The following is a 12673-nucleotide window of genomic DNA, read 5'->3' on the forward strand; positions in this document are numbered from 1 at the left end:
CCGAGTCTTCTCTTTAATAGAATACAGCCATCATGTTAGATCTGAACAGCTTTTCCTGTCCAGGCATATGCTTATGGAGCAATTCATAATGGAGGCCGTACCAAGGTTGCCACGTGGGGCAGAATCAAATTGAGATGAGCTAAGCCATTTATGTGAAACACTCCTCAAATGGTTGGGAGAGGATAAAGTAATTATCTGCTTTTCATAAATGCTTTGCTGTGGAGAAGCTCCATCTATAGGGCCATGTTTCAAGCAGCAAGCATGTAAGACTTGAACCTCGCATGATAAAGTCAACTCAAGTTGCGGTGACTCACTTTCTCAGCCCTGTTGCGTATTCATAGTGGAACTATGAATGGCTTGACCTGTTAAACTTTTAGATGCTGCTGTACTAATAGGTCTAATTGCTTTAAAAAGTTTTATGTTGGACTTCCGGGTTGGCGCCATCGCCGAATGGCGGACTCCCTCCGAGCTCCGGAGGGAGCCTGCTCGGCAGGGCTCGGGTTCTACCGCGCCGGCGACGCGGGGACCCTTAAAAACCACGGGCACGGAGACCGTGGACATGGGTGACTCGGCTGGCACCGTTAGCGCCCTCCCGACTCGTGAAGGAGCCTTTTTAAAGGCTACGGATCGGGTGCCAGGGAGTGGCGTGGTGCTTTGAGTCCTCTGCTTCCCCTGCCGAGCGAAGCCGCTTGCCATCCGGTGGAGAGCGCCGACTTCTTCCATTGAAAATTCGGACTTTTAACAACAACCCGTGAGTAATTTGGCAACCGGGTTTTAAAGGAGAAAAAAAAGGAAATTTTTTTCGGATTCGGCACGAGCGGGGGGATCTAAAAAGGAAGTCAGTCCCCCCTCCCTATTGTAAGCATTTCAAAACAAGGACTGAGTAACCAAGGTCCAAAGAGAAGCGTATTTCGGATAAAAACCAAGAATTTCACGATGGGATATCATAAGAATTGTGCTGGAGGAGAAGAGTGGGGTGAGAAGGGAAACGTAACCCCCCCCCCGGGAACCGGGGCGACCCGCGAGAGAGCCTGGGGAAAAGAGAAGCAGACTTTGACAGCTGTCAAAGTGACTGTCAAAGTCGGAAAGTGTAAAGAGGACTTTGCTATGAGGACTTTGCTAGTTAATTTCGTTACAATTGGTTACGATTTGGATATAATGTTGAAAATATGGAATAACAATTGGACTTTTGGACAAGAGGAAACAAAGTTACTGCAACCCCCCTAGAGGAGTTTCGGGACATTACAAGAACTACAAGCGGAAAAATACTCTGGGAACTGTATAGGACTTGCTATCTCCTGAGAAAGCTGCAAAACTGAAAAAGTATTGTGTCTACAGGGGTGTTTACATTAAGGGAGACAATAGAATTCTTTATTGAAGAAAGGAAGGGACTGGACGTAAGTTTTTGTTCCTGAATAACAAACCCCTGTAGAGGCATCAAATTTCTGAATTAGAACGTTTTAGCAGCAGAACAGAACAAGAAACTTGACAACAACATGGAACAGGACAATGGGGGGAACCCCTTTGGGGTCTTTTTTGGATTGGACGTTTGAAATCAGACATTACAAAAATAATATTTAAATTAAAAAGGGGAAAAAGGAAAAGAAACTGGCAAGGTGGAACTGATTGGTGTATGGATTAAAGATTTCCAGGCAGACAACAGACAGACAGATTGATGGACATGGGGAATGCGAACCGGGGATTGGGGGGGGGGGGAGAATCAGAATCCAAAGGCTGTGTAACTATTTTTTTTTAATCTTTTTTTATATTATGCTGGGGTGTTATCAGTAAATGAAAAAGGGAATTCGTGGAATGAAACCAAGGGGGCCTTGGGGAGAGAATTTTTGATTTATATTTTTTCTTTGTTAAGGGAAAGATGATGATTGTATAATTTAAATTGGAATTTGGGGCTAAATAATTTAAGGTTTAAATTGGGAGTGAGAGCTTGTAGAACCAACATTATGAAAGGGGAATACAGCAGGGAGGGGGAGGGGGAAGTCCTGGAAAGTGGGCAATGAAAATTAGATTCTAAAAGTATTTCAATTTTGTTTTATTTTTATTTTTATTTTTTATTTTTATTTTTTCTGTATTCTGAAAATTTTAATAAATATGATTATAAAAAATAAAATAAAAAGTTTTATGTTGATAACTCTTAAATTAAATATTTTCTCTTAAATGTATACAAAATTCCTTCCAGTAGCACTTTAGAGACCAACTAATTTTGTTATTGGTATGAGCTTTCGTGTGCATGCACACTTCTTCAGATACATGAGCACACAAAAGCTCATACCAATAACAAACTTAGTTGGTCTCTAAGGTGCTACTGGAAGGCATTTTTTAATTTTGTTTCGACTACGGCAGACCAACACGGCTACCTACCTGTATCTTAAATGTATGCCACCCAATCATCCGTTGGTAGAAAACATGGGCTATCCAGCTAATCAGCAGCATCTCACCAGGCCTTAATCTGCGAGGTATATGGGCTGCAGTGAGTCTCATAATATTTCTCCCCATGTTTCTTTTTTTATTTGATTTTAATGAGTCTCATAACATAGTGAAACCTCACCCATGACAGCTTGGAGAGCCAGTGTTATGCTTCCAGTTCAGCATTGGATTGAACACCTTTTTAAAAAGGGAGGCTTCCTTAGTCTCCCCGCAGCCTGCTGCAGGGGCCTAGCTGCACACACCCCATATTAGACTTGCACATAGCCTGTCAATCATGTGGCATGGTTAGGACTTCCACAGATGGCATTGTCTCCGTGAACATGGGCTGTGGGGATCAAATACTCTGTGCAAATGCATCTGGTGTCACCAAAACTTATATGCTTTTAAAAAAAATGATATTTATTAAGAATTTTAAAATTACAAAAAAGATAGAGAGAAAAAGAAGGGGGAAAAATAAAAACAATAGAAAGACAAACAGCAGTCAAACAATACAAATCAATAAAGTTCAAAATCAAAAAACAAAAACATGTGTTATGTACACATCAAAATCACAAAACAAGAATAAACCACAAAAATTTAAAAACAAATCCAATATTCCCGAATCCTTAACTGTCATGACCTTATTTCATCGACCTCCTCACACCTCCCTTTTTTGTATTCTAGTTATTAATTATAACAGCAAATCCTTTCCATTTTTCATAATATCCTGTCATTAAATTACCTTGATCTATTTTAACCTATATTACATTAAAAACCCTAAAATTTTAAACTTAAGTCTTATTCATACCAATTTCTCCTAACCTTAACATATTCTTGCAAAACTCTTTTTAACATTTCTGCTAAAGCCAAATAATTTCATTCCAACATTTTTCTACTATTCATTAATTTTCCAGAACAATCCTAAATAATGTTGTTGTTTTTTAGAAACTTTCTTCCAATCTTCATCCAACGTCTCTTCCTCCTGGTCCCGGGTTTAGTCAGTCTTTTCTGTCCCATCCATCTAGTTCATTAACCTGGTAATCTTATGTCCGAGGCCCTTAAGTCTCTTCCATGTCCCGTCCGCAGATCTTCTTCATATTTATACCTGTACTTTACTTTGTCTCCTACTCCTTTCACTCGTGGAAACTCCAACTTAACAATATTTTTATCCCTTCTCAACAGATCAGCCCCCTTTCCATAGTCCACACTGAACTCCATGTGATTTTTAAAGACATGTTTCAAACCCCCTCCAAAATTGAGGACCCCCACATCCCCAAACTCCTCACGGCCCATTGCCAGACTTGAAAAGTCAAAACATCCCTGCATAGGGGGGTCTATCCAGCCCCCCATCTCCAAGCCAAATACAACTCTATCTCTCCAAATCTGGCTTTTTCCAAGTTCATTTGTCAGATCCAACAACTCATGTTCCTGCTGGGCCACAGCTCCCTCCATCTCTGCCACCTGAGGTCCAACAACTACATCCTCCCTCATCTGATCTGTCAGAGCACAAGTTGGTTCCTGGGTGGGTTCTATATAGATACCCACTGCCTGTCCAGAATTTCTAATCGCAACAGTCATCAAATCCGTCTTCTCATGTAACTGTTCCAGTAAAGCACTTGTCAAATCCGTCTTCTCATGTAACTGTTCCAGTAAAGCACTTGTCTTGCAAAAAGCACGCACCAGAGCCTCTGAGTACATTGTTATGCAAGGTTGGAAGTCTGTTCCCATGATCTTAATCTATTTGCAGCTGCTCCCCAGTTCAAATTCAGTAACAGTTTCACAAGCTCCCTCTAGGGGGGAAACTTCAATTTGTATCCATCTCTTTTCTTTTTTTTTTCTTCTTCAAAGGCAGATCTAATAACAAAGTTTCCTTTTTCAGATATTTTGTCAATATTTGTTCCTTTAAAATGCGAAGGAGAACAATGGAATCACTATGTTTCTCTTCTTTTAACTATCTGTCAAAGACGTTTGTCTGTAGTCAATGAACTTCCCAAAAGCTTCTGTCCTGACACCCCGCTCCCAGGTTCAAGACGGTGGAAAATTACTTTTCTTTACACTCTCTTCTGCAAGTTTAAACAGTCCAGAAAAAATCCCCCCTCTTCTCCTGCTTCCGAAGGGGGTTCAGTACTTTTAAATGATGAAAGTTAATCCTTTACGAACGATTTTTTTGAACTCTAGTTTACCATGTCTTTGCTTTAAACTATCTACAAGAAACGGAAGGCTGACTTCCTGTTTAGACCTTCCCGCTTCAGTGCCAATTTAAAAAGAATTTCTCAGTCCAAATTCCCGTTCTACTCACTTGTCGTTGTTTAAAGTCCAATTGTCCAAATTTGATCTACTCACGGGTAGTTGTTTTTGTAGCCAAATTGTCCCAGGAAAAAGGTAGCGCTCTCCGACAACGGCTATGCGGCTTCGCTCCACGGAAGAAGCAGTTGACTCTCAGCACCGCGCCACTTGCCCCTCTTCGCTCCGGAACCCGTTATTGGGTTCCTTTACAAATTGGGGGGCGCGAAAGGTCCCACCGAGTCCCATGGACTTCATCCGCCTGTGATTTTTTAAAGGGTCCCCGCTTTGCCGTAGCGGAACAGACCCGTTTCCCGTGGAGCCAGTCCCTCCAGATCAGAGGGAATCCGCCATTACCGATGGTGCCACCCCGGAAGTCCTGTCACCAAAACTTATATGCATCCCCCAGCTTTCGAGTGGAGGTTAAGACAGAGTGCTAAACGGAATGTCATTTCCATTCATCCCTACCATCACCGTTTCTGTTCTGTTTGCACAGACACTCTTATTGAAGAACAAATTACGCTTTGCCCAGGGATGGACCTTGGTAATATGGTGCCCTAGGGGGTCCAAAATTTTACACACACCCTGCCCTCCTGGTGCCTTCCAAAAGCCAGGCAAGGGAGGTGTCAGGCTTTGGGAAGGATGCACAAGGCTCTGGTGGGGTCCTAGAGCCCTCTCATTTCATTCCCAAAGCTGCGAAAGCGCTAACTAGGCTTGGGGAAGGAGGCAGGAAGGCTCCCTTTTTGCCCCCACACTCTGTGCAGGGGAACAGCTTCACTGCCCTAAATCCACATCTGCTTTGCCTCGTGTATCAGTCACCATTAAAGCATTTTGCCCATTGGAGAAATTTGCACAATGTATTTTTGAGGTCACTTATTTGAGTCGTGATGGGAAAATCTGAATTCCTGTGCATAATCCTTAATGTGCACCAGACTGGAGGGGTACAGCAATCACTACTGTTGGATGATGCTGTATGGAACCTAACACTTCACCAATCTAGTCTTTGCATAAAAGTTCTAGCAAAATTATATGTTAGGGTGCCTCGACCCTTACACAGTTTCCTGAATCCTTGCATTGATAGGTTTTTTTTGGGGGTGGGGGTGGGTTGTCTAGTGGCAGATGAAAAACTGCACCCAAGTTAGCAAAATGCAATAACGAAAACTACATCTGCATAATGGACTGTTCTTGACGGTAGGCAGCAATTGCCATGTGATACCATGACAAGGATAGGAGAATATTTAGCAAGTGAGTCAGAACTTACAATTGCCATATTCAGACATGATATTGTTTGACTTGAGACTGGACACCTCCCCCACAGGACACTAAACTATTACTTTTGTGGTACATAAATAAAGCCATAGGCTATGCGAATAACAGATGGAATAATTGGCAGAATTCAACTTCCAGTTGAGTAGTGGCCATCAAGCGCGGAAAACCCCCTCTGGGGATTCTGAGTGGCGTGAGCTTTTAGAGGTTCCGCAAGGACTCTGTGGACCTCAAAACCTCAAGGGGGTTTCCTTGAGGGACAGGGGCACCCAGCGGCATCAAAGCGGGCTCTCCTGCTCCCCGGTTTTTTTGTTTAAGACCTGAGAATGGGATAGAGTGGCAGACACGAAAGGGAAAGCACCACCAGCTCCACGCTACGATGTCTCGAGCTTCGGACGAAAGAGGCAAGCTTCCAGGAGAACAGAAAAGAATTTAAAACGTTTACAGGATATTTTTATCTGAGAAAAATTGGAATATAAGCAAAGGAAATTCGGATGCTGAGCCATCCCAGCAGCGGTGATAAAATGGTGCAGAGATCAAAGCCACAAGAACAAAGAAGGAAGTGAAAGTTGCTGCTGAGGAAGTACAAAAGTGAAAGTCCTCAGAAACAATCTTACTGAGCCAAAGAACATTCTGAAACAAGCTGTCAGAGAAGAGTTAAAAACAGGGACTTTGTAATCCTTTCTTCGGGGATGGTTTTGGAGGTGGAGGGTAACACGTCAACACTCCAGTTTGAAGAATAATTTAGTGTGAGGAGGCTTGGAGCAGAAAGGGGGGGAGCGGAGAATTTACAACGGCGTTAGAGACTGTGATAAGCCCCTTCATAATATTATTTATTTGGGGCTAAAACTAACTCGCTGTGTTTTACGCTGGAGGATTAAAGGCTGTATTTTCTGTTTCATGTTATATCCCTGCTGGCAAAAGACTGAGTTTTGGAAAAGAGAAGAGACATTAACACCTAATCTCTTCAGACCAGCAAAGCGTGAGAAAGAGACTGGATTTTAGGTGAAGAAGAAATAGTTTTGGCAGCTCACTCTTTGTGGATTAAGCCAGCAAGAGTCTAGAAAAAGACTGAGTTTGGTGCAAAGGGAAAGTTTGTTTTGTTTTGTTTTGTTGCTTCTTCACTTCTTTATGGATTAAGCCAGCAAGTGGCTAGAAATAAAGACTGAACTGAGATATAAGAAGGGATAGCACTTCCTGTATTCTAAATTTTGGTGGATTAGGCCAGCAAGTGGCTGGAGACTGGTGGGCGCTTCATCGAAGGACTGAGTTGATAAGTTATAGAAGAGCAGAAGAGGGGGACCCCTGATGGACTTACAGTTGGACTGATATTCTAAGCTGTTTTGTACTATTGTTACTGGTGGAACCTGAATTAGGAACAAAGGGATAAAAAGTGAAAGTCACTGTGGGGGGGAATATGGAGTGACACCTAGAGGCATATAGTGAAATTGCAAGTAAGGATTATATTGTATACAGTTTTTATCTTTATTTCGACGTTGGTTTCCTTGAGCCTCATCTCAGTTGGGTTATATACTCCCCCCCCCGGTAGATAGAATATTTCACTACAGTAATTAATTTAAAATGGCTGGGGGAAATGGGGGGGATTGGGGGGACACCAGGGAAAAGGAAAATTTCCAGACAGGAAGAAATTAAGGATCTAGATATTCTGTGGTTAAAAATAAAGGAAGAATTTAAACAAAATGAACAACATATGGAGAAAAAAATAGGAGAAGTACAAGAAACTCTGGATAAGAAAATAGATGAAGTAGTAGGGGAACTCTCAATTAAAACTAAAGATCTCACAGTTAGATCAAAGACGATTGAGGAGTCAACAAAAAGAATTCAAAAAGAAGTCAAGGAAAATAAGAAAGAGATGGATCGAATCAAAGATGAAGTAGCAGATCTTAATAAAATTCAGGAGCAGGTCTGGGACAATATGGCTCTATTGGAGATGCGTCAGAAGCAGATGAATCTGAAATTTAGAGGAGTAGGAGAAGAGATGAATGAAAATATAAAAATAAAAATGATTAAGGAATTGGCAAGATGGTTGGATATGAAAGAAGAAGAAATTGAATATACAGTGGAGAATGTATTTAGAATAAAAGTAAGATCTTTAAAGGCAAAATCAAAAAAAATACCAGGAGATGTGCTGATGATTTTTAACTCCCTAGATATGAGAAATGCAATCCTGAGAATGAGTTACCAAAATAAACTGATAATCGATGGAAAGCCAATTAACATATTTAAAGAAATCCCCACTAGAATTTTACGAAAAAGGGGCGGATATAAACAATTGGTGAGCTTGCTGAAGAGAAATGGGATAAAACATAGATGGGAACTCCCTGAGGGAATTTCCTTCTTTTACACGGACAAAAGATTCAGACTAACTGATATTCAAGAGGTGAAGAAGTTTTCAAGAAGATATGAGAAGGAGCTAGGAAAGTTGGAGGGAAATCGATTTGACCACAGACCTGTTGGAATGGAACACGATTTAGAAGTAGAGAGAAAGAAGAAGAAAAAGGAAAGAAACAAAGAAGAGGAGGAAGATAAGGATGAAGGGGAAGAGAGGAAATAGAAGACGAGGAAGAAGAAGAAGTAGAAGAAGAGATCTTAGAGGACAAAACCACCTGAATCTAAATAAAAGTTTGAATTTGAGTGTTTTAAAAAAAATTATGAATTTGGGACACCCATGTCTTCACATATAAATTGGATGATACTCCTTTGGAGTTAGTTTCCTCCTACAAATTGGGCAAAAGTTAGCATGCCTAAGAAAATTGCTGAGGCACTGACTACAAAAGATGTGGCCACATGTTGTTGACACTATAAGCCGTCCGCTTTGCACAATCTCTGCATAGCTGTCTATGCAAATTCCACAACTCAAAGTGCCTGAGGATCTTGCAAATTCCCTCCTTCCCACTTCTCTGGGGAGCTTTCTAGTGGCAAGAGCACCACTCTCTGTGTGTCTGCTATCATCACCACCACCACCACCACTAAATATGAGGCTGTCAGACAATGGTTGATGTCAGAACTCTCTATTGGGCTGCTGCCCACTCTCTCCAACAATCACAACAGAATCATTTTGCGTAAGATCAAAAACTATAGATTCTGAAGTTTCGCAAGTGAGGTCAACTACTTCCACATCAATACTTCTATCATTAAGGCTGTGCGGCTGTACTTGTGCAGCTGCAGCAGCTATTTCCCTTTGATTACAGGTTTGCATAGAGCGAGTCTTGCATCCACAATAGTTTCTCTGAATCTCCTGCTGCTCAGTTCCTTTGCTACCACCAAAAGGAGTAGTTTGTTCCATAAAACTCAGCCCTGCACCAGGAGGGGAGCCAGCAAGGGCAGTTTGTAATAAAGGTAAGGCCAGGGAGGAAGTAGATGGCAGGGAGGAGGAGGCGGAGGTGGGGATACAGTGTTCAGAAGCAGTTCCCACCATCATCTTGTCCAGAGTATTATGAGGTCTTGAGGAGGTGTTGCGACTGCCCCTCTTGCTTTTGCTGTGCTTGGTTGCATTAAATTCTGTACTTGTTGAACTCATGATGCACAGGGATGGGAGAGGCACAGGCTGCAGAGTACTAGCTTTCCCCCTTATCTCCGCGTGCTGCTCACTGCTTAGTCGCCAAGCAATTCTGTAATGTGATAATGATGATCATGAATGCTCTCTCTAAAGCAACTTTATGCAACTGGTGACGCTTTGGAGCACTGTGACTTTTTTGGAGTTGTCTCTTTTATACCAGGTACTCCAAAGCTGGGAGCAAGTTCAACATCTTGAGGAGTTAGGGCAGGCTTCCTCAACCTCAGCCCTCCAGATGTTTTTGGCCTACAACTCCCATGATCCCTAGCTAGCAGGACCAGTGGTCAGGGATGACCCAGTAGTGCTGGGAATGAGTTGGCTGGCGAAGCATGACCCGGTGATAGCTTGGGGCCAACGATCACTCACCTTTGCTTCTTCTTCTTTCTTTTTTAAATAATATTTATTATCATTTCTAAAAGGTACAAAGAGTAAAACAGAAAAACATAGAAAACACACAACACCAAAGAAAACAAAAAAAGAAGAAAATTCCACCTTTTAAATCTCGTTTTCAGTAGCTTCTTTTCTTGACTTCCCCACGCCTCCCCTTCTTGTATTCCACTTCCAATATTTTGTTCAGCAAGTTTTTAACCTTAGTGTCTTAACATATATTGTTAATACTTTTCTTTATAATCAGTTTAACCATTATTTCATTATTATATTTACTTCGGTTTAATCAATAACATTTAAGTTGTCTACCTTAGTCATATATAAAAGGGATAGAAAGACAAAAGGAAACAAACAAAAAAAGAGTACTTTTCCTAAGGTTGTCCCTAGTTCCCATCCACGAATTCCCCATTTTAGTAGTAATAAATAACGTAAAAAAAAAAATAAAAAAATTTTTTACACTGCATAATGAAAATCAGGCCCCCTTCGGGCTCCCAAACCCACCTTTTCCCTCCCCGGTTTCAACCCCAGACCAAAAGCCATAAGTCTATCTTTTTAGCTTGGTGACCTTACGTCTGAGGCTCTCAAGTCCCTTTCAGTCCCTCTCAGCCGGCTTCTTTGGAAATCTTTTATATTAAATGCCCAAACTCGAAAAGCTGCTTTCTCAATACTGGCAGTGATTTTTCCAACCAGGGCTAGTTGTTTAGGGGTGAAGCTCCATCTCTGTTTCTTAAGTTCATACATCCCAACTAGTCCAACTTTCACTCTGGTCGGGTTTAAGATCGTCTTAATAAATCTTCGGCTCTCATTTGTCTTCTGTATCATTTCGGCCGCCCCTTGTTTAACAGGTATCTTTTCCTCCTCTTCCTTCTTTGGTTTCATTTCTTGTCCAGCTGCCCGTGTTTTGAACATCAAGCCCTTTTCCATCTCAGTAGCTATATTTTCTGTTGGTTTCGACTTTGTAGGGCTTGTAGACAAAACATGACCTTGCTCATACATCTCTCCCAGCTTTCCCATGAGAACGACCAGCTCTTGCAACTCAGCTCGTATTTCCCGACCTATTTCCATCTTGTAATGTCCGTGAATCCCCTCTAGAGGGATTCTAGTTACTTAGTATTCCTTTCACTTCCGACCCAAAAGTCAATGTTGTTTGTATCAATCTTCCTTTACTTTTGATTACTTTGTAACAAAATAACCGGCTAAAATTAAAGCTTTCAGTTTTTCCGGACTTTGACAGCTAATTTGACAGCTGTCAAAAGCTTCCTGTAAATCCTCCACAGGCTCTTTTCATGGGTTACTCCCGGTCTCGAGAAAGGTGGTACTTGATCAAAACAAATAAACTCTTGCCCTCCAGCACTATAACTTAGTCTTTTTAAATCCGTGGAATTAATATCTTTTATCCAATCACAAAAGGTAACAGACGGCTCTTCTCACAACCTTAGTTGGCAGATCCTTGCTGTTAAACTGTTTACAATGGGGGGGAGACAGACTTCCTCTTTTCACCTCCCCCGCTCGTACCAAATCCATAAACGAAGTAATTTAAGTTCAGTTCCAAATTACTCACGGGTTGTTGTTCTTGATTTTAAGTCCGAATTTTAAAAGGAAGAAGTCAGCGCTCTCCGACAAATGGCATGCGGCTTCACTCAGCAGGGGAAGCAGAGGACTCACAGCACCACGCCGCTCCCCGACACCCGTTCCGTAGCCTTTAAAAAGGCTCCTTCGTGGGTTGGGAGGGCGCTAACGGTGCCCGCCGAGTCACCACGTCCACGGGCATTCGCGCCCGTGGTTTTTAAGGGTCCCCGTGTCGCCGGCACGGCAAGACCCAGCCCCCGTCGAGCAGATTCCCTCCGGAGCTCGGAGGGAATCCGCCATTAGCCGATCGCGCTAACCCGGAAGTCCCACTCACCTTTGCTTCTTCGCACTGTATCCAATATTGTTTGGGAGGCGGGTGGAGCAGGCAAGTGGACGCTAAGAGGGTGGAAGTAGAACGGGAAGGGGGCACAGGGATGGAATTGGGCATTCCCCCCCCCCCAGTACGCAGCCTACAGTGATGTTTTTAGTGAAAAGGAAGCTGACAAATTGCCCCCCCGACCTTATGATGCAAGATAGATCCAATTGATTTTGAAGTACCATATGCTTTTTCATTGGGACACGGGTGGTGCTGTGGGTTAAACCAGTGAGCCTAGGGCTTGCCGATCGAAAGGTCAGCGGTTCGAATCCCCGCGACGGGGTGAGCTCCTGTTGATCGGTCCCTGCTCCTGCCAACCTAGCAGTTTGAAAGCACGCAGTGCAAGTAGATAAATAGGTACCGTTCCAGCGGGAAGGTAAGCTGCGTTTCCGTGCGCTGCTCTGGTTCACCAGAAGCGGCTTACTCATGCTGGCCACATGACCCAGAAGCTGTACGCCGGCTCCCTCGGCCAGTAAAGCGAGATGAGTGCCGCAACGCCAGAGTCGTCTGTGACTAGACCTAGCTTTCAGGGGTCCCTTTACCTTTATGCTTTTTCATTAACCCCCTCTTTCGTCTGATGCGTTTCCTGTAAAAGTATTATATCTGCTTTATCTTTATTCAGTAATGGTTTTTTTTATAATAATTTTTATTAAATTTTCCATTATACAAATATCACCATATCAAACATTTTCACAAATTTCAACTTTTGGACTTCCGTCAGCTTCTCTGCCAATCATCCATATTAAAATTTTTATTACACATTCCCTAAATTTAATATTGCCTTTTGATAT

The 12673-nt window shown here is 42.4% G+C and overlaps 1 pseudogene; it reads right to left on the bottom strand.

Moving 5' to 3' along the window:
- Positions 1-8668: 8668 nt before the first annotated feature.
- Positions 8669-9514, bottom strand: LOC144326259 (E3 ubiquitin-protein ligase RNF4 pseudogene; annotated as a pseudogene).
- Between the last annotated feature and the right edge of the window lie 3159 nt (positions 9515-12673).

This window comes from Podarcis muralis, chromosome W (assembly GCF_964188315.1).
Source record: "Podarcis muralis chromosome W, rPodMur119.hap1.1, whole genome shotgun sequence".
Taxonomy (NCBI): domain Eukaryota; kingdom Metazoa; phylum Chordata; class Lepidosauria; order Squamata; family Lacertidae; genus Podarcis; species Podarcis muralis.